At 41.9% G+C, this 23264-nt stretch overlaps 1 protein-coding gene and 2 pseudogenes across 2 annotated transcripts in view; 2 read left to right on the top strand and 1 right to left on the bottom strand.

Annotated features, from left to right (window-relative positions):
- CACNA2D3 (calcium voltage-gated channel auxiliary subunit alpha2delta 3) overlaps positions 1 to 23264 on the top strand; it is a 1103218-nt gene that overhangs the window by 187333 nt on the left and 892621 nt on the right. The gene's annotated exons all lie outside the window — the stretch shown is intronic.
- LOC140531776 (cytosolic iron-sulfur assembly component 2A pseudogene) lies at positions 626 to 1219 on the top strand (annotated as a pseudogene).
- On the bottom strand, positions 1703 to 3026 carry LOC140497723 (large ribosomal subunit protein uL3 pseudogene; annotated as a pseudogene).

Raw genomic sequence — 23264 nt, 5'->3', positions numbered from 1 at the left:
GGAACCCACTCTGTTCCAAGCCTGGAAGCTCTGGCTCCCAGCCAGATCTTTCTGCTGTCTGGGACCTCTCAGCTCCCAAGTCTCTAGCCCTGACTCATGTGGCCATGCCCTAATTCTGTACCACCCGGCTCCCCCACCCCCCATCACCCTCTAAGGCCTGCATCAGAATCCTCTCAAGGAGTTGGGAGGGAGCCCCTTTGGAATCAAGATCCCTATTTGAAGCTCTTCCCCTCCCCCTCCTCGATTTCAACCCCCCCCTTTCCCCCCTCCCCCTCCTCTCCACTATAGGCACCATGAAATTCTGTGCCAGGCTAATTGTTCACTGCTGCATCAATGATGATAATTATCTCCTAGATTTGGGTAGCGCTTTGCAATTTCCAAAGCATACTCACATCCATTATCTTATTTGATCCTGGCAACAAGCCCATGATGTACCAGGACAAACTAGACTGGGGGTGGGGCAGAGCCACATGAGGCATTGGAAGTAGGCTGTCCTGATTTGGCCTGAACATGAGGCTACTGATGCTGGATGGGCCATAGCTGTGCTCTTGCCCTGCCCATTGTCACATTCAATCTTCAGTCATCTTATATTCTCAAGTGTCTTCATCCATCCATCAATCAGTCAACAGGCATTTTTAAAAGCACCCTCTATGGGCCAGGCATTCTTCTATCAATCATACCTTGCTTCTTGAATGGAGTGGAATCAAACTCAGATAGAAAAGAATGCCTAGAGGGATGGCAGAGCGGGAGGATGGAGCAAGTGTCTAGGCTGCTTTCCTGGGCACTGAGCAGAGTCCCATGGCTCTCGAGGGAGCTGCCTGGTAGCCCCGGATCATGGAAGAGAAAGAGCTCGAGGTTTACGATCTAATTCGAACCATCCGGGACCAGGAGAAGCCCAATACTTTAGAAGAACTGGAAGTGGTAACAGAAAGTTGTGTGGAAGTTAAAGAGATATATGAAGAAGATTATCGTTATTATCAGGTTGACACCCACAGTACCACGTTGTTCTCTGGCCACTCTTATTGGGCTTTGCTTAAGAGTAAAACTTCGGAGGTGTTTACCTTTCAGACATAAGTTGGAAGTCTACATTTCTGAAGGAACCCACTCCACAGAAGATATAAATAAACAAATCAATGACGAGGAGAGAGTAGCAGCTGCGATGGAGAGCCCCAACTTACGGGAAATTGTCGGACAGTGTGTCATTGAGCCTGATTAGCAGCTTTTCTGAAAGTCGCCAAGTTGTAATCATTTGATATATTTGATTAACTCTTTGTTAAAAAGATGCCCTTTTGTTTATTACTTGGACAGTTTGTACCTCCAGGCACTTTTGTAAAAGACCATTTCCCAAGTAAGACTTAATTATAGGGTAGTACCTATTATGTTAATGCATGTAACATTCTCAGGTTTCATCACATTTGATGATCAGACAGAAGAATATTTTCTAGTTACCGTGATTAAGACACATTTTTCAGATGCCCATTCTGACACCGCACTATTCTTTGGCAGATCAACTGTCCCCACTGTACACACACAAACCAGGCTTCAGTCATTACTCTGTAAAAATAGAAATAAAATGCAGATGATTGTCATAATAAAAAAGAAGAAAAAAGAAAAGAATGCCTATGGTCACATAATGACTTAGAAAACCATAACTCAACATTATCTATGCTGTACTGCATTTTTATTTATTTTGTTAATTTTTTTTTTTTTTTTTTTTTAATTGTGAAAAATTTATTGAGAATCCACCAGCTCCAAATTGGTCTGGAAACATCAGGCAACTTCTTCTTTTGCGACTCGGTCCTTTTTGAGTGGTCCCATGAAAGCTTTTTTCTCCTCCACAGTCTGGAACCGACCGTGGCCAAATTTGGATGTGGTGTCGATAAACTTCAGGTCAATCTTCTCCAGGGCACGACGTTTGGTCTGTACCAGCAGAGACTTTCGCAGAGTGAGGACACGTTTCTTCGTCCCAACGACACAGCCTTTCAGCATGATAAAGTCATTGGTCACTTCACCGTAGTGGACAAAGCCTCCCAGAGGATTGATGCTCTTGTCGGACAGATCATAATCTGTGGATGCATTGTTTTTGATCAGTTTGCCATCCTTGATCTGGAAGCCCTGGCCAATCTTATAGATCTTTTTGTTGATCTCAGTGTGATGGTGGTAGCCCTTCTGACCAGCTCGAGCCACAGAGAAGGCCACCCGGGCAGGATGCCAAGCTCCAATACATGCCACCTTACGCAGTCCTCGGTGGGTTTTTCGGGGCAGTTTCTTGGTGTGCCAGCGGCTAGTGACACCTTTGTAACCCTTGCCCTTTGTCACCCCAATGACATCAATCATCTCGTCTTGCCCAAACACGGTGGACACGGGCACCTGCTGCTCCAGCTTCTCACGGGCCCAGTCCAGTTTCTCAGCCACGCTACCGCCATTCACCTGGATCTCCATCAGGTGAGATTTCTTCTGCCTCAGAGGGAGCAGGCGCATCTGGGTGTGGGCAATGACGCGGATCACCTGGCAGTACTTCTTCATGCTGCTCAAATCTTTCTCCAGCTGCTTTTTGCCATCCTCATCTTGCCACTTTTTGCAATACTTGGTGAAGGCCTTCTTCTTGGACTTATGCCAATTCTTATAGAACCGCCTCTTACACTCATCGCTGATGTGCTCGGCAAAGATGGTTTTAAAGCTTCGCAGGCCTCGTGGGGTTTGCACATAGCCCACGATGCCCACAATGACCATGGGGGGCGTCTCCACGATCGTCACAGCCTCGACCACTTCCTTCTTATTGACCTTTGAGCCGGGCCTGTCCACCTCTCGAACAATATGGGTCATGCCTGCCTTGTAGCCCAGAAAGGCAGTCAGATGGATGGGCTTGGAGGGGTCATCTTTGGGGAAGCTCTTAACCTTCCCCCGGTGCCTGCTGCTTCTCTTTTGAGGCAGGAAGCCCAGAGAGCCATGCCTGGGAGCGGAGAACTTCCGGTGGGACATGCTGCTGCTGAGGTACCCGCGGCGGCCGCCGAGTCGAGTTTGGAGAGAGCTATTTTGTTAATTTTTTAAATTTATTTTGTTAGACATGTCCTATTACATTTAAATCTGGTTTTGGCAGCATTCAGAAGTTTTGTGACTGCCATGAGTTTGATGCTTCTGCTTTAAAGGGCACTCTAACAAGTACGGATCAGTTACTTCCAAAAATTTAAAAAAGCTTTCTAAAGAAATTACACCAATGTTCTCTCGTTTTAAACTGCTGCCAACCATTGAAATTTTCCTTGGAATAACAGAAAGAAGAAAGGAAGGAAGGAAGGAAGGAAAGAAAGAAAAATATAAATAGCCCAGTATGTCTGACATCATATGTTCCAGGCAATTCAATACCTTCTCCACCTCCCTTCCCCACTACTGACATAAAGAAGATGTTTCATTCCCCAGAGAGATCATTTCTTACAATCGATCAATATCCACCTGCCCTTTAGTATTGTTATAGTTAATGTTTTGTAATTATATTGTATGCAACATATTTTAATTTTTTGACCCTTACCCATTAGGCATAAAATTTGGTGAATCAGTTTTGGAGATATCAAATACCATACATTTAGAGCTAGAATGGACCTTAGAAGACATATAATCCAGCCTTCTCATTTGACAGAGAGTTAGGAGACTTACCCTAGGTCACTGAGGTGCTAAGTGACAGATAGGATTTGAACCCAGCTCCTTTGGTTCCAAATCCACTGCTTTCCCTGCTCATCCACCATAGCTATGATCATATTTACATTTTGTTTCAAATTTGCTCAATGCTCCTGAGCTCACTTCATGATGAGGAACAAAAGACTTGAGTGGGAATAAAGGGAGCACAAGTTTTCCTTTATGTATGTTTAGATCAATATATATCGATATCTATCATGTGTGTATACATACTTACATGTATACACATACGCATCTCATACACATACATATACATGTGTATACACAGGGTACTCCAAAAGTCTTATGGAAGCTTTAAGTTACTAATGTTGACAAGCAACCAAAATTGGTTAATGAAAACACAGAGAAATAAGAATTACACAACAAAAAATGCATGCGCTCCATGATCTGGGCAGTAAAGAAAGTGAGGACCTATGGGAAAATCCAGGGCTCCTTTACTAATTACTCTTCACTATATGTTCAGAGAAATGAACTTGTTAAGAATAAGAGACAGATAATGTAGGAAAACCTGAGTCTCACAGAAGAGAGCTGTGACAAAAAGGAGGCTTTAAGGAATGGAAAATGGCAAATTAGGAAATTGATTTCTGAATATATGAAAATAAAGATCTGACATTTACCTAAACTATAACTGGTCTATGAAATCTCTGTGATGATGATGATGATGATAGGGATTGTCAAAAAGCTAAGCAATTGTAGATAAGGCAAGTGAAGTGAACCTTGTGGCAAAGAACTTTGGTGCTGAAACTAGAGGACTTGAGTTCAAATCGTGGCTCAACTATTTACTCTCTGGGTCTCAGTTTCCTCATTTGTAAAAAAGGGAATTTGGATGAGAGGGCCTCCAAGGCCCTTTCCAGCTCTAAGTGAATCATCATTTTGTTGGGTTCTATAGTAACATTACATTTTATTTCCTCAGTCCTCATGGGTAGATTAGAAAAAAAATATTTTTACCTATTTTAGCAGCAGCCTCACAAGGTAGGCTGTTTTTATTGGCCAGCAGTGACACAGGTGGGTTGCCTGATGTGTGTTTATGAAATGGGATGCCCTTTTACCCATCCAAATGCCACTTTAAAACATGCCACCTTATGAAAGAGCTTTACTTTTCCTCCTAAATTTGGCTACTCACTTCAGCTAGGTAGACTCTTTATTATTTATGACCCTTTCTAGATTTGGAGGTTGATACCTAACCTTTACCCCTACTTCAGTCACCTACCTGGTTTAGGGTGTTGTTAGCAGATCTAAGGGTGTTGAGGCTGAGTATGGAAGCCTGTGTTCCATAGTGAAATAAAAGTAATCCTTGCTCTTACTCTCTGCTACCCAGTATGGAAAACAGAGGATCCACTGGAGATCTGGCTCACAAATAAGATACCTCCTGGATCTAAGTCTGGAGTGATGCAGGTGACTTCCTTTAACATTTACTAAGAACATCGTGTCTGGGTAAACTGGTTTGCTGAGAATTCACTGGACTCAGAGGCAGGAGCAAGGGGAATCTTTCTAGGTAGCTGAGTTCTCAGATCTAGCAAACTAACCTTCCTTTTCCATTTGATTTTTGAAGGGTCTTTTTGTTAAAAGGTTAGATCATTAGATTCAAATGGCAACTGACTTCAAGTCAGACAGGGTAGACTGAGTCAGAAGGGTGTCTGTCATATTTGAGCCTGTGATGACTTGTTCTGTAGTTTGCACACAGCTGTGAGAGAGAGGCATCCTTTAAATTGAGATGATCTGAGTTCATATCTTGTCTCTGACACCTATTGGCTCTAATTCTGGGTGAGAGACACCTCTCAGGGGAGACAAACCCCAGGTTCCCAGGCTGAGATGCCACCCATGACAGTCCCCTGTGCCTCCCAAATCTGATGAAAATGAAAATTCTATTGATTTTGATGGATTGATATGTGTGTGTATACATACACTCGTATATACATATATATATATATATATATGCACAAATAAGCTTGTTTTTTTCTAAGTCAATACCTCAAGTTGGTATAAAAATACTGGGAATTATCTTTTTCTTAAGTGTCCCCTTAATGATGGACAAATAAATGATCCTTGTTCTAGGGATGAGACTTGCTCCATGCCCCACAGCACCGAAGTCAGGATACAACCCCACAACCTCTGAACTCACTCTTCCATACCAACTCCAGCTGGGTGGTTTCTAATCTTTTTTTTTTCTTGCCACTCTAGATATAACCCCAGCAATAGAATTACTGGGGCAAAAGTCTAACATTAAGGATGAAATTATTTTTCTAATTTCCTTTGGGATGTGATAGACTACTCTCTTTAAAAAAAGAATTCTGAGTTTTCAATTCTACTAGCAATGAATGATCACATCTGTTTCACTCTTCACAATTTTAATGGTATTTGTTCCACCAAGTCTAACTTTAATAATAAAAAAAGGCACAAGAAACTGTGTGGTTTCTCACTGGTGAATGGCAGAAATCTTTTATGAGTGTTCTTAATCCTCTTAATGTCACACACCCCTTTGTTGAAACCTATGGCCTCCTCAGGAAAAAATGTTATTAAATGCTTAAAATATAATACATAGGAAATACATAAAAAATGAGACACAAAGGAAACTGATTGTATTCAAATACCATGATCAGAACAGAGAGGTCCAGGATCCTTGGGTTAAGAATCCTGGATGTAGATCAAATATCTGGGTTTTTTTTTTCCCCTCTCACCTCTTATTCCTCTGCTTACCTCTGCCCAGAGGTGTCTCTGAAATAGTCAGCTGCTGACCAGATGTCACTCAGCTGGATCTGGCTTCTTCTTACATGGGCAGTCAACATCACCATCACCTTCACTCCTGAGATCCCCAGAGGAACAACAGAGGGAAATCTGGCAGCTGAGCCTTCAATCTTTATGCTTCTTCTGGGAATACCTCTGACATCTGTCCAGGGCAGTCAAGGAAATGGACCTGCCTCTGGGGCTTTGAAGCTCTGAGTGAGAGTTTAAGGATGGGTATTTTGGAATATTAGATGGAAGAGATTAGGAATTTGTTTTTCAACATTTGTTTTTTTCAGAGAGCTCTGGCTATCTTTCTTTAACTCTAAGGAGGATTCTCATTTCTAACAAAAATGTGAATGTGAACATGAGTTGGAGTTATCTAAATAACAGCTGGCATTTCCATTGGGCTTTTAAGGCTGATTTTCAAGGGGTTTAAACAACTTGTTTGTTCCTCACAATCACACTGAAGGGTAGCATCCTTATCTTACATGTAAGGAAATTGAAACTGACAAGACCTTAAATGACTGGTGTAGAGTCCTATGGCTACTAAGTATCTGAGCCCAGATTCAAACTCACTTCTTTCCAACTCCAAGTGCCCAGGGCTATGCACTATAATACCACCTACCTGCCTCACCTGCTGGGAGAAGGCACAGAGAATGCAGAGGAGGGTATTCCTTAGGCTAAATTCATTTGCTTCAAGCCCTCTCATCTACCCAAATCATTATTTTTTTCTGAAGGTGTACTTATTAACATTAGTCACTAATTGCTTTTCATTTGGCTCTAAAAAGCCAAAATTAGGCTACTCATCACAAAGAGGAATTTTTTGCGTCATGCCAAATATAACTATTTACAGGTGATGAAAATAACCTGACAACACTATGCCCAAGAGGTAGGCTATTGCTGCTTTCACTACATTCATTGGTTTAGACTGGATGTAAGGTAGCACTTCCTAGTGTGTAAAATTTCCAAAGATTTGGGCTTGATAGGAAGGAAAACTTCTTAGGAGGGAGAAGTTCCAAAGGGGAAAGGGCTGCCTGAGTTCCCCTCATGAGGATGTTTAAGCAGACCAGATTTCTACCAGCTGGGAATTCTTGAGCATCACTGAATTGGACCAAATGCCTCTGGAGTCCCTTCAAGCTCTGAAAGGCTGTGATTCTGCAAAATCTTATTGCGTTTCTGACAGTACTGATCAGATAAGATTTCCCCAAACGTCCTGATCTAATTTAAAGGGAGGATTGCCTTATGATCACACTAGTTAAATTTCTGAAGTACAAATTACTCCAGGAGGTTCCCACCCTTCCTGGAAATCTCCATGTGCTAAATAGTTAGTACTGACAGGTTCAGAAAGTGTTTGAAATTTAGTTGAGAGTACTGAGAGTTCAGGATATTTAAGTGGCATTGAATTATGGAGGGCAGGCAAATGACTGAACCTTCCCCAGTGGGGACTCAACCTCCCCTACTCAGAATCTGGCACTCTGTCTGTGGAATCACCTCAGGCTCTCAGAGGTGAGCTTTCTCCCTATTTGTCTAGGAGCCAGGCTCCTGGGATGTTTACTGGGATCTCCTTTGGACACAGTCTCTCCTCCCTTCCCTTTCTACTTCTCTCTTTAGGTGTTGTCTTTCCTCACTAGAATCTAAGATCCTTGAGCCGAGGGTTGATCTTGCTTTCTTATACTTGTATCCTCAGCATTTAGCACAGATCCCACAGATATTCAGTGCTTAATAAATTCTGTCTTATGCTTTCTCTATATATCTGTGGAAGATCGAACAGAGGTGTGACATGGATAGCTTACCGCCTAGTGTACACCAATCTGGCACTGATATGGAGAATGAATCTCAGAGAACAAGACTGGAGTTGGCCAGCAGTTGTATTATGGAAATTGTACAGTGGATGTTTTCAGTTTGTAATCCTTTCTGAGAGTTGAGCCTCTTTGTCCTTTAGAATTGTTAGGGAACATTTTGACAAACTTAAAGAGAATCTTGCCTTTGGGGTGGGCAGAATAGGCTGACCATGATAGAACCCCTATCTCATTCCTTCTTCCTTTATCCTTCTTTGGTTCTCAGTATCCTCATAAAGAAACAGCTATGTTCTAACTAGGTGATCGCCAGAGTCTTTCATTCTGGGCTTGGAATTTCTTCTGTTGCTTACTGTTGTGGAATCCAGAAATCCTTTTGGCTCAGTATGAGAGGACCCATTCTAAAAGCTACCAGTGCTCACAGTGCCATCCTGGGGGTAGTCTTGAGGGTTCAGGTATTGACTTCATCTTGATTGGCAAAACTGTCGTGAACAAGGAATTAAAAAGACTAATGAAGTCAGTTCAGTGGTATAGCTCAGCTTGGACCAGTCATATTTTCTACGAAGAAAAGTCATTGACAGATGATTCCTAAATGACCAAGGAAATAAATCAGATTGAGGGTGCCAAGTGGTGTTTGAAACATAATGTATCTTGGATTTTATTATAGAAATTCAACCCAATTATTCATTAGTCATTTTACCCTGGGCAGAGATAAGAATTGAAAAGGAATGTATTGGTCCACTTTGTATTGTCTGTATATCAGATGGTAACCAACCAATCAGCTTTTAAACCTAACTTCCTTCCTCTTCCTTTCTATGGATCATGCTTTGGCATATGTAAACTATATTATATGTGTGTATGTGTGTTTGTGTAGCTTTCCTCTTTATTTATACCTCATTATTATAGCTGTCAGCCTGGGATAGCAGAGTGAGGAAGTATCACCTTTGATACTTAATAGCTGTGTGACCCTGAATGAGTCATTTACCATGAGCTTCAGGGAACCCTTTACAATATCCCTACAAATCAATTAATTCACCAACTAATTAACATTTGTCAAGTGCCTCCAGTGGGCCAGGTACTGTACTATGAAGCTACACACAGATCACAATTTGCATAAGCAGAGGGGGTTTCCACACTGAGAGTTCCCCTCACTGAGACAATCACGTATCCTTCATCTGTTTGACAATTATAAATGACATTATGAAGTGCTTTATGGTCCACAGAAAAGCTTTCCAAACACAATCTAATTCAAGACCCATACTCCTATGAAGTAGGTGCTATCAATCATTAACCCTATTTTATAGATGAGGGAATGAAGGGTCTGAGAAATTAAATGACTGGCCCAGAGTTACAAGGTGCCACAAAGGTGACATTTGAACTCACAGCTTCCTGACTCCGGGCCCAATGTTCTGTCTGTCTTTGAGGGCAGAGAGGTTTAATTTCTGTTTGCTTTCCCAGCTCCCAGCTGAGGACTTTCACATCGTAAATGCGTTCTATGTGCTTGTTGAACTGTTTAGAGGAAATCCTAGGCTAGGGACTGTCTTTGACAAAAGCACAGAGATCAGAGTTGAAATGTTGTGTGTGGCTCCATCCATCCCTAGGGCTTGGAGACAACCTAGTCATGTGTCCAATGTCCTTGTTCTAGTTAAATAAACTTGGATCCATCATGCTACAATGCTGAAATGTCCCAGGAACTTTGGCTGTCCCTTGCTCCTTGGGTCTCTTGGATTCTGTTAAATAGACAGACTGAAACCTTGTTGGTGAATCTGAACACCAGAGGAGATGACTCAGTCACCTACTTCCATGTAACAAAAGTTTCCTTCATATAGAAAATAAGGAATTGGGATGTTTTATTCCTCCACTACTGGTCTCTGTAGTTGTCACCACCTGGCATTTATCAGCGTCATTCATCCCCTGTACTTCATTGGATGGAAATAGGCAATGGCACTAAAAGATTGAGTGAGGACAGATGGCTGCCATGGGGAGCCAAGGTCTGGGCCTCAGGAAATCCCATCCCTGGCAGGGGCCACACCTAACAGAAATTAGCTGGGCTTCCTCCTAGTGTCTTTGTCTCTGGTGATTTGATAGAGACTGCAACCCCACGAGGACTGGAAAGGTACTGGCAGATCCACATCAGCTGAGGACACTCCAGGTAGTCTAATGACCTCCTTAGGATCCTGCTTCTCTAGGCATGGCAGACCCTTGAGGGATCATTAGTCTGGCCTCTGACCAGGCAGCTCTAAAGGTTTCTAAAAGCGAATTTCATTCGTTGTTTTGGTTTCTTCTTTTGTTATTTTTCAAGCCTCAGGGGCAGGTGGCTCTAGGAATGTCTAATCCACGTTTCTCTAGGGGAGTTTAAAACCTATTTGTTCTTGTACCTTCCTTGTGGATGTGGAAGATGCCTGCCTTGCATCCACACTTGAGATTGTTGCTTGTGTGTTTGTGTGAATCTCCATAAGCTCCAGTTTCCAAGCAGTTACCAAATACTGTCGCTTCTCCTTCCACGACATCTTGAGGAACCAGGCTCTCATCATCTCTGGCCTACATCGTTGCAATAATGTGAACAGGTGTCCCAGCCTTCAGTATCTCCTCATTCCAACTCATCCTCCACACTGCTGAAAAATTAATGGTCCTAAAACACAGATGTGATCGTGTCCCCAACTGCTCAGTCATCTCCGGTGACTCCCTTTGCCTCTAACATCCAAAACAAACTTTGCTTGTTTGGTACTTGGAGCCCTTGCCAATTAGACTTCTGCCAATTTTTCTGGTCTAATTACAGGTTAGTCCCTTTTGTGTACTTTGCACTGAAGCCAATATGGCCCCAGTGTCTCTCCCCAATCCCTGAAGACTTTTCTTCTCCTCCACACCTCTGGGAATATCCCCCTCCCCACTGATCCTTGGACCAAGGACCATTTCCCTCAAACATTCTGATTCCCTGGACTGTTAAACTACCACCCACTACTGTTAAAACTACCACTAACTCTTAACTGTTAAGGTGTTACCACCATTGTACTTACCGATATTTACTGTGAAGAGAGGTGGCAAAGCACAATGGACACCAAACTGGCCCTAACATCAAGAAATTCACCTCTGAAAACCTCTGTGACCTGGGAGAAGTCTTTAAACTCTTAGTGTTCCAGGCATCTCTATGAGCCTGTAACTCAACACAGAGGAGCCTCGATATCTCTCACCATGTGGCTTTGCACAGACCCGTTACCACACCTGGCAATCCCTCCCTCTTCACCTACATGCATCAACGAGGTGGTAAATGTTTAATATCATGTACTCAAGGTATGCCTTTAAATTCAGTCGGCGCTGTTAACATCTACTTCTTTAGGTTCATAAATATAGACAATCAATGAACCAATGAGTTAAACTCTCATTTGTTGAATTTTCTGATTACTGAGATAGAAATGCTCACACTGAAGATTTAACAGTCATCTATCTGGAGTCAGTCTGGTCTGGCAACATCTTTCAGAATCCTTCTAACTTTTCTTAAAACTTAGCATGGATACTTCTTCCTCCAAGAGACCCTTCTTGATCCACCGCAGTTATTCATCCTCACCCTATATTGTAACCCCTTTATATTCTTTTGAATTCATTTTGCATTTACTCATCTGTCTCTGCTTTGTATCCCTGAAGAGAATGTAACCTCCTTGAGGCCAGGAGCTGTTTCATTTGTGTTTTTGTGACTCAAATGCCTGGCACATAGTAGGCACCTAATAAGTGCTTATTAGATTAAATCAAACTATTAAATTCACTACTTTTCTCTTCTATCATCCCTAAGAGAGTTTTCTGCAAGCAGTGTTATCATTAGGGAAGCTGCTGATTGGATGGAATTTTGATAGAGAAGGGCTGAGGGAATCCTCCTTCCTCTGATGAATTGAATATGCTGCAAGTTTGAGATAGCTGGGTCTTGGCTTATTTTAAATTAAATGTGGATGAGTTCTGTGAGTGGCGGTGGCTGTTGTTTGTTCCAGCCTCTGGCACTGGGAACAGTGCTGGGCCTGGAAGCCCAGCTGGGCCTGGCATTGGAGTCCATCCACCTCCACACACTCTAGTCGCATGATCTTGGACCAGCCCTTTCCCTCCATCGGCCTCCATTTCCTCCTGAGCCTCTGTCAAACCAGCTTAATTTTCTTGGCCCTGTCTGTCTCAGAGGACTACTGTTGATGGAACAGGTTTGTAAACTTTAGAGTACAAGATAAATAGGAGTTATGACTGTGTTATGGCTCTGAAGCACTTTATTAGAGTCAGGAGAGAAAATCAAATGATCCTTGCTGAAGGGGTTTGAGAGGTTCAGGAACCCCAAAGACCAGAGTTCCCAAACATGAATTCATGGACTCAAGCCATCTTTAAGTCAAATTGGGAAGTTTATGGATATGTTATATAGGATGCAAATGTTCTTAGGGAACCAGCGATCTAAAAGTTAAAGCTTATAGAGAATATTCTATAGTAGAATGTGAGCCAAATATATTAATAAGTTTAGGAGTGGTTAAGGAGTTGTGGTTGTTGTGTTTGTCCGTCCTTCTGGAAGAGGACCTTGACATCAAGATGGAGTGGTCAGTTCTTAAAGGAATAGGCACTTTTAATATCTACTGTGCAGGCGTTTTACCCAGAGTTCACCAGGAAAAAGTTCAAGGCAGAGCTACACGGAAGTGTGGTTTTATGCCTACTACGTCGCTAAGTCAGACGGAGGATTGCCCAGTCTATCCTCAGCAATGTCTCGTTAGACAAGATAGATGTAGGAAGTCTGCATATGTCTAAAATCTAGGATACACATAAGTAGGAGTCTAGGAAGCAGATAACTAGGTAAGGGTACATATGGACAGTCCAGTGGGCACTGAATGTCTTTATGATAAAGCCAGTTCAAACTAATAATTCCTACCGGTGCAGTTTGTTACTATACCAGAGACAGAGAGAAGTGTTTTGCTTGCACCCAATTATGAGAAATTAGTAGGCATAGTGTCCTTGCGCTGGGGAGAAACTGCCACGGTAGTGTTTTGAGGCTAGAGAGAAATGTGATCTTGGAACTGGGGTGCCTGCACAGGCACCCAAACACCCATCATTGCAACACAATGCTTTCCATAACAATCTTCCTGTAACAGAGTTTTCTGTTACTTTTATTTATTTATTTTTCTTTTTTTTTTAAAGAAAAGAGTTAAGGGATCTGGAGGCATGGTGGGAGTGGAAAGTCAAGTCACTAGCTGGGAAAATGCCCAGAAAAGGAAAAAAAATAAGACTATAGAAGGTTACTTTCTTGGTGAACAGATAATTCCTCCCTTCCTTTCTGATGAGGAAGAACAATGCTTACCATCAGGGAAAGACACAGAAGTCAAGGCTTCTGTATCCCACATATCCAAAATAAATATACCATGGGCTCAGGCCATGGAAGAGCTCAAAAAGGATTTTGAAAATCAAGTAAGAAAGGTGGAGGAAAAACTGGGAAGAGAAATGACAGAGATGAAAGAAAAGCATGAAAAGCAGGTCAATACCTTGCTAAAGGAGACCCAAAAAAATGCTGAAGAAAATAACACCTTGAAAAATAGGCTAACTCAATTGGCAAAAGAGGGTCAAAAAGCCAATGAGGAGAAGAATGCTTTCAAAAGCAGAATTAACCAAATGGAAAAGGAGGTTCAAAAGCTCACTGAAGAAAATAGTTCTTTTAAAATTAGAATGGAACAGATGGAGGCTAATGACTTTATGAGAAACCAAGAAATCACAAAACAAAACCAAAAGAATGAAAAAATGGAAGATAATGTGAAATATCTCATTGGAAATACAACTGACCTGGAAAATAGATCCAACAGAGACAATTTAAAAATTATGGGCCTACCTGAAAGGCATGATCAAAAAAGAGCCTAGACATCATCTTTCATGAAATTATCAAGGAAAACTGCCCTGAGATTCTAGAACCAGAGGGCAAAATAAGTATTCAAGGAATCCACAGAACACCGCCTGAAAGAGATCCAAAAAGAGAAACTCCTAGGAACATTGTGGCCAAATTCCAGAGTTCCCTGGTCAAGGAGAAAATATTGCAAGCAGCTAGAAAGAAGCAATTCAAGTATTGTGGAAATACAATCAGGATAACACAAGATCTAGCAGCTTCTACATTAAGGGATCGAAGGGCATGGAATAGGATATTCCAGAAGTCAAAGGAACTAGGACTAAAACCAAGAATCACCTACCCAGCAAAACTGAGTATAATACTTCAGGGGAAAAAATGGTCTTTCAATGAAATTGGGGACTTTCAAGCATTCTTGATGAAAAGACCAGAGCTGAAAAGAAAATTTGACTTTCAGACACAAGAATGAAGAGAAGCATGATAAGGTAAACAGCAAAGAGAAGTCATAAGGGACTTACAAAAGTTGAACTGTTTACATTCCTACATGGAAAGACAATATTTGTAACTCTTGAAACTTTTCAGTATCTGGGTAGTGGGTGGGATTACACACACACACACACACACACACACACACACACAAAGACAGAGAGCACAGAGTGAATTAAATAGGATAGGATCATATCTTAAAAAAATGAAATTAAGGGGTGAGAGAGAAATATATTGGGAGGAGACAGGGAGAAATGGAATGGGGCAAATTATCTCTCATAAAAGAGGCAAGCAAAAGACTTTTTAGTGGAGGGAAAAAGAAGGGAGGTGAGAGAAAAACATGAAGTTTACTCTCATCACATTCCACTAAAGGAAGGAATAAAATGCACACTCATTTTGGTATGAAAACCTATCTTACAATACAGGAAAGTGGGGGAGAAGGGGATAAGCAGGGTGGGGGGGAGGATGGAAGGGAGGGCAATGGGAGGAGGGAGCAATTTGAAGTCAACACTCTTGGGGAGGGACAGAATCAAAAGAGAGAATAGAAGCAATGGGGGAGCAGGATAGGATGGAGGGAAATATAGTTAGTCTTACACAACATGACTATTATGGAAGTCATTTGCAAAACTACACAGATATGGCCTATATTGAATTGCTTGTCTTCCAAAGGGAATGGGTGGGAAGGGAGGGATGAAGAGAAGTTGGAACTCAAAGTTTTAGGAACAACTGTCAAGTACTGTTCTTGCTACTAGGAAATAAGAAATACAGGTAAAGGGGTATAGAAAGTTATCTGGCCCTACAGGACAAAAGAGAAGATGGGGGCAAGGGAAGGGAAGGATGACAGAAGAGAGGGCAGATTGGTGATAGGGGCAATTAGAATGCTTGGTGTGTTGGGGTGGGGGGAGGGGAGAAATGGGGAGAAAATTTGGAACCCAAAATTTTGTGAAAATGAATGTTAAAAGTTAAATTAATTTAAAAAAAAGAATTAACTTTGCTTAGTTGTTGTCTCTTCGAATTATCTTGAAACCATAGTTACTTTGAAGCTTTGTGGATAGAATACTGAACTGGAGTGAGGAAGACCTAAGTTCAAATCTAGCCTCAGACACTTACTAAGTGTGACACTGGGCAAGTCACTTAACCTTGTTTTTCTCAGTTTTCTCATCTGTAATATGAGCTGGAGAAAGAAATGGCAAACTACTCCAGTATCTTGGCCAAGAAAAGCCCAAATAGGCTCATGAAGAGTCAGACATGACTGACCAATAGCAGCAACATCTGGAAATGACAATTGTGTAATTTGATGTAATTTAACAGAGAAGACTTAAGAAGAAATGAGATCACCCCAAGATAAAGACATCGTTGGAGAGAAGACAAATCCAGTCACTTCCTTTCCTTTGGAAGGACTTTGAACTTATGAAATTTCTAAGAATCCAAGCTGTTTTCTTTGGGAACAAATTTTTAGTCTTATAGTATTCACACAATAGCCTTCTGTCCATGCTTCCTTCTTTTCTACAGTACTGAGTTGCGTATGGGTGTATGTACATGTGTATACATATACATGCAATATGCATGCCTACGTACATATACACACATTTATGTACACAGAATATGTTTATGTGAATATATAGAACTGTCTAACTCTCCTTCCACCAGTCTTCCTTAGGAAGCACCCAGGGAGGGTAAAAACAGACTGTTCTGTTTTTAGCTCTATACCCCTAGTGGCTAGCAGGGGACTCACACAACTGCACTTACTAAAATCAATAGTAGAGCAGATAGAGTACTGACCTTGAAGCCAAGAGGACCTGAGCTCATGTCTCACCTCTGACTCTGGGCAAGTCTCTACATTTTTCAATATTCTAGGAAACTCTAAGCCTTGCTTTGGTAGAGGAAGATTCCTCATCTAGGGGTCCTTTCACTGAAGAGATCTCAGATCTAGTCCTTTCCCTTTTAATTGACACTTTAAAAAAAACGTCATTGTTATTTCCCAATAATCAGCCTGCACCCCCACTGTACCCCTCAATTACAACAAAGAAAAACAGTGAAATCAGATTGAAGAACACAACGACCATGTTTATCTGTACCTGTAACATGCCACACACACACAGCCCCCAGTGCTCAGCTAAAAGGGAAATGAGTTTCATTTTCTGGCCCCTGGAATCAAGATTGGTCATTGTCTTTAATGTGGTTCCTTGGTATCATTTATAGCTGCTAAGTACTTGATGTTGAAAACACCTGAAAATACAAAGCCTCTATTTGGGAGTCAAGGGGCCCTCAGGGCTCATTTAGTTCAGGTCTTTACCTGAAGCCTACGCTTGACTCCCACAAAACCCTCCCACCTAACCTGGTTCCAAGGAGACCATCAGCATTCAGCAGAGGACGACTCTCACGTGTGTCTCTGCTATGTTTTGCAACGTCATTTAGGGTTTCTTCTTGGTGTTGAGGAATGTGCCTATTTATCAGAAGCGCAGCGTCTCTGAATTTAGGAATGGTTCATCTGTTTTGTTGGTCCCTGGTTTGTGCTCCCTTATTGCTCTTTATGATGGAAAGATATTAAATACTTCATTATTTCTCAGCAGCAAGAATGTTCTCCAGCCCCCCCATCCTCACCCCTGTATAAGAGGCTCTCCAAATCCCCGAACCTTTTGGGGCACAGACATGTCTCTATCCAGCTGGGGTTCTTTGCTTGTTTTTATTTTTTTCATATCTGATTTAGTTTCTTAATGAAGAGCATAGAGTCCTGGGATAAGCATTGGGAAAGACTTCAGAAACCCTTTAATCCCACCTCCTCTTTTCAAAGATGAGAAAACTGAGCTCCAGAAAGGTGACATAAATGTGTCTGGTATCACACAGGCACTAAATGGAAGACCTAGGAGTGAAACTGAGGGCCTCCAATGACACAGTCAAGGTGCATTCCTCTGTGACAAGTTCAATTAATAAAATTATGCAAAAGCCATTGTTGTATTTTCTATGAAAAGAAATTACAGACAGATTTTGGGAGGCAATGTGTCAGCAGCCTGCTTCTACAGTGTCCCAGCTGGGTCACTAATGACTCATTTCTGTGTCCTGGTTCTCTTGAATTAGGCCCGTCTCCCTCTCCATGGTCCAGCCACCCAGATTGCCCATTACACGCAGTACCTTTGCTCCCAATTATTTTTATTGGTCCAGATTCTGCAGTTCCCTGTGGGCTCTTCCAGGCAGGTCCTTTCTAGATATTCTTGTATCATGGAAGGGGGTGGGAGAAAGATAGATTCAAATATATGAAAGACATTAAATGTTCTGACAGTGAAGTAGTGGTTTTCTTTTCCTGGGGTTTGTGGGAAATGATCTGGTAAAAGTGATACTACAGAAGTAATGTATTTTTGGGTCTCCTTTCGGGAAATGATAAATGGGCTGGACTCATCCCTGGATTGCTTAGCAAATGCCAGTGATGCCACAGAAGGACTGAAATGGGGTTTTCAAGTATGTTCTCATATTGGATGCAGGGGATATTCCCCAGTCTGACTCTGGACATCAAGAAATCCCCTTAGGGAAGGAAACGTTACTCTCTGACTGGCCTCTTCTCCAGGACCCTGCCTCACTAGCACAATTGGTCATTGCCTTCTTCCAGCTAATCTGGTACACTTCTCTTCACAGAAATAAAATAGGTTGCTGGCATGCCAAGACTAGGGCAGTTCATCTCCCCCTCTGTCTTTGCCCTGGCTGTCCCCCACGCTTTGGATGCTTACTCTTCTCTGCCGGGGTCCTGGCATTCCTAGCTCAGCTCAGATGAAATCTCCTTCCTGAGGCCTTTCCTGCCTCCTCCCCTTTTGAATTTTCTTTGAATATACTTTGAATCTAGTCATGTATACACACATTGTCTCTCCTCCATAGAAAGTAAATTCCTTCAGGGCAGAGACTGTTGAATTTCTGAAACAGTGCAAAATGAAAAGGCATAATTTGCCACAAAACTGGTAATAGGACAGGTAGCCTGGGGCTGTCAAGTGGTGGGAAGGGATGGGGCGAGCAGGGCATTAGGAAGCTGGATTCATTTTCCCTTTGGACAGCATCTCAGTACCTAAGTGTTTCCACTGGAACTTAGTAGGCACTTAATAAATGTTGGTTGAATTGACTTAATAGGACAAAATTCAGTTCTTTTCCTAACTCAATCACTGAGTAGACGCCCTTAATACTGTGCTTGTCTTCCAGGGTGGCTTCACTCTCCTCCATCCACACACATATTATATGCATAGGTAATATATTATATACTCTAATATATAGCATAATATTGTATAGTATAATGAAGTGCAATATGATATAATTTAACTTATAATACAGTGCCTTGATTCAAGGCTAGATTTTAGTGACTTTCTTTGGCAATAAGGGGAAGGGGGAGAGAGCACGCATTTATGAAGCACCTACTATGTGACATGCACTGTGCCTTCAACTGCTTTATAAATATGATCTCCTTTGGCAAGGACAGGGAAGCCAAAGGGATCTTGCTCATGCAGAAGTCAGAGGATCCCTTGCCTTATTAGATCATAGACTCCTATGAAGCCGTGCTGTGGAATGGCAGAAGTCTTTTTCTAATTAACATAATTTCTCTGGTTTGAGAATTTTACCATTTTTTCAAAGACAAGGCTGGTGTTGATGGCAGTTTTGTATGAAGAAGGTGTTTGCAAATATTCATTATGCAAACTCTGACTCTGGGATTCTTCTGCTTAGCTTCCTATGTTGAAATAAGTCTTGCTAAGGTGATAGATTTTGGGAAAGAGAATTAAATTTTTTAGATAAATATGTTTATTTCATACCTTTTCAGGGTGAGAGGAAGAGAGACAGAGAGAGATACACATAGAGACAGAGACAGAGACACAGAAAGAGGAGGGAGAGAGACAGAGAGAGAGAGGGAGGGAATGGGAGAGGGGAGAGAGAGGGAATATATGTATATATATGTACAGATATACATTAAAAAAAAAAACCCAAACCAAACCTCTACCATCAAGGAGAAACATTGTAGGAAGGAAATAAGGAAAGAAATAAGAAATCATGAAGTGCCTACTATGTGCCAGGTATTGGGTTAATCACTTTAGAAACATGATCTCATTTGTTCCTCATACAACCCTGGAAGGAAAGTGTTGTTATTAACCTCGTTGTACTGTGAGAAAGCCTTTGGCAGCAGAGGAGTGAGGCGAGGCGGGATGGGAGGAGAATAGCACAGAACTGGGCAAAAGAATGTAGAGAATCAATAAAACATAATCTCAGAGGGAAAGGCCCCAGTAGTTGGGGGACCAGGACAAACTTCCTGTGAAGGTGACCTTTGAACTGCGTCTTTATGGAAGGCAGATAGTCTAAGACGTAGAGGCCGGAACAAAGAGAATCCCAAGAGAAATCAGAATTTTGTGGAACGACAGTTTTTTGAGTTTGAGGGCTGTTTTGTGTTTTTCCCTGTTTTCCCAGGGCTGGGTACAAGCAGAAACGTGTCATGATAAATGCTTGTTGAATTGGATTCCATTGTATTGTCTTGAATCTCTGCAAACTCTGGAAAGGGTGTATACTTACCTTCTTTAGTTTGTCTGCATGGTGAGACTGACACCCCAAATCCTGCTCCCAGAATATTGAATTCTAAAACACTCGTAGGAACTGGAGTCTCTGGGATTATCCATGAAGAAAACAGAATACGAGTTTCTTGAGGGCAGGGCCTGTTTCATTTTTGTTTTTGTGTTCTCAAAGCTTAGCCCATTGCATAACATACAGTAGGCACTTAAACAATGCATGTTGATTGATTGGCTATCAAGAAACCAAGGTTCTTTTCTGAGGTTGTGAAACTCCATGGATTCAAAACCTTTAGTTGACTTACTCAGTATTTAAGACTCATCGGACCGTTTACTTAGTTTTCAGGACTTAGGCATTGGTGATATTCTACAGAATGGTTGCTGTTTGGGGGAACATTGGTATGAAATTACTAAATTGACAGAAAACATGGATTTTCCAACAAAGTTGCAATTTTGGATAAAGCAACCTTGTGGGCTCCCCACAATATCTGGGATAGCCAGCTAGGCCCCAAAGAAGTCTTCCATCCACCACCATGAGTAGGGAACTTCACCTGAAATGGGCTGGGGGACAAAAGTGGCAGGGCTAAGGTAGCTGAATAAATGGTGTAATGAGAAAGTCAAAAAGCTCTTGGGAAGAGTCTAAGAAATAAGGTATCTAATAGAGGCAGTGTGTGTGCTTGTCCTTTGTTGCTGAAGAAGACCATGCCATCACAGAAATGATGACAGGACTTGCACTTGACTTTGTTTTGAGTGAGGGAGGGCTGTGCAGGTGACCAGCTTCACTTCTCCTCCAGAGCCATCTGAATTCAGTGACCAGATATTCATCAGGATGACTGGAGATGACCCAGGATGAGGCAATTGGGGTTAAGTGACTTGCCCAAGGTCACACAACTAGTGAGTGTCAAGTGTCTGAGGTGAGATTTGAACTCAGGTCCTCCTGTCTCCTGCACTGGTGCTCTATCCACTGCACCACCTAGCTGCACCCTTAAAGGTTTGTAGAATTGAACTCAAGCTGAGATTCGAACCCAGATCTTCTGACTCCCAAATTACTGTTAGATGTTGCCCATTCTCCATCTCCTACTCTTTTAACAGATGCAGTGTGACCTAGTAGTTGAAAGCTGGCCTTGAAATCAGAAAAACCTTGCTTTAAGTCCTGTTCTATGCATGCTTTGACACCTTGGGCAAGTCATGTTACTTCTCATTGACCCAGACAGCACTCTAAGACCAGAAATGATCAAGTTACATTGGTGGAAGGAACTTTATTAAAAAGAAAATAAACCCTCAAATATTTTATCAACTAAAACTTTACTGAGCTGTTATTTCTCAGTCACATTTCTGTCATCCCCCCAACATAAGACCTTCCTTTGTAAAAAATAAGTATAGTCATATTAAGCAAATGGACACCATGAATCATGTCTGACTGTATCTACCTCATTCCATACCCATTGCCCCGAGTGTGTTTACTAATTGTACGGAGACATGCTCCTTGGTCATTCATCTCTGGTCACTACTGGTCACTGCATTGATCAGAGGTCCTATGTCCTACAAGGCTACTGTGGACCTTTACAATCTTGAGATTTTTGTACAAGTTGTTTCCTTGGTTCTGTTTACTTTCTCCTTCATCAGCTCATGCAGAACATCTGAAGTTTCTCTGAATTCTTCATACGTCTTCCTTCTTTTGGCATAATCATGTCATTTCTCTCAAGTTCCATGACTTGTTCAGCAATAGTGCAAACCATAGACACCCACTTCCACTCTAGCAATTTGCTATCATGGGGAGTTCTGCCATGTATCCTTTGGCATATGTCCTCCCCTCTGATTTTGATGTCCTTGGGATATATGCCCAGGAGAGATGTCTCTTACGATGCAAGTTAGTGACTTTTTCATGCAGGAGAGAATTCCCCACAGAGATGAGATTAGGGAGCCACTCCTCCCCCCATAAGCTTCCATTCATATTTTTATCACTCTTGGCTTATAGAACTAGGAGATGGGAGGGACCTCAGAGATCATCTACTCCAGCCTCATTTTGTAGATGAGGAAACTGAGGCTAGAAGAGATAGTGACTTACCTGAGATCATGCAGGTAGGAAGTATCAGAGATGAGTTTCAAACCCAGGTCCTCAAGCTCTAGGATCAGCATTTTTTGAGTGTACCTCGCTTCCTTTCTCAGTGAATTTATCAGCTAACAAGTGTCTCCCAATGTCTGTAGTATACCAGGTACCACGCTAGGTGCTAGGGATGCAGAGTCAAAAATTAAACAAGGACTTATATTCTATCAGAGGAGATGGCATGTTCACATATGGAAGCAAACTAAATACAAGGTCATCAGGGGTGGGGTTGGAGGTGGAGGAGGCCAAAGCTTTCGGAGGAATTAGGAGGAGCACCCCTTCTGTCGCACACAGTACTTGAGGTAAGCTTTAAAGGAAACGGGATTCTCCAAAGTAGAGGAGAGGATGGAGGGGGACATGAGACGGAGATGGAAGATGCAATATTGTGTGTGAGAGCCAGCAAAAGAGCAGTCTGACCAGATTGTATTGGGTTGGAGGGAGAGCACTGCTTAATCAGACTAGAAAGCTAGAATGGGATCATGTTGTGAGGGCTTTCACTGTCAAACAGATGAGTTTGTATTTCATGTAGGTAAGATGGAACCACTGGAATTTATTGAACAGGGGAATAGCTAGTTTAAGAAAATATTTTTTTTCTTTCTTTTTGGGAGAAAATAGTCCTTCTTTTGCTTATCTGAATCTCTCCCAATAGGTAACCTGAGGCAGGATAAATCAGAATAATAGAACACAGAATGGAATGTAGTGGGCCCACAAACCCTGCCAGAAATATTCTGGAATATTCATTTTTTTAGAACTCATTATTGATTTGCCAATATCCTTGGCTGGCCGACTGTGCTCTTCAAATTTCCTTGAGGCCAAATTCCTGGAATTAAATAGTTCCTGGGATTCATCTAGCATCCTCCATTATTCTGACTCCAGGATTCGGATAATATGGGGGATCTTTGTGATTTTTAAAATTTTTCATTGTGGAACAATCGCCCAGGTCAGCAAAGGCAGAAATAAGTATACCCATTGGCTACATTTGAAAACTGCACTGATAGAGACACTGGTGTGTGTGTGTGTGTGTGTGTGTGTGTGTGTGTGTGTGTGTGCATGCACACGTATGGTGTGTGATGATGGTGATGATGATGACG

This window comes from Notamacropus eugenii, chromosome 3 (genome assembly GCF_028372415.1).
Source record: "Notamacropus eugenii isolate mMacEug1 chromosome 3, mMacEug1.pri_v2, whole genome shotgun sequence".
Classification (NCBI taxonomy): domain Eukaryota; kingdom Metazoa; phylum Chordata; class Mammalia; order Diprotodontia; family Macropodidae; genus Notamacropus; species Notamacropus eugenii.
Note: the sequence above shows the minus strand (reverse complement) of the source record. Positions and strands in the feature narration are given on the sequence as shown.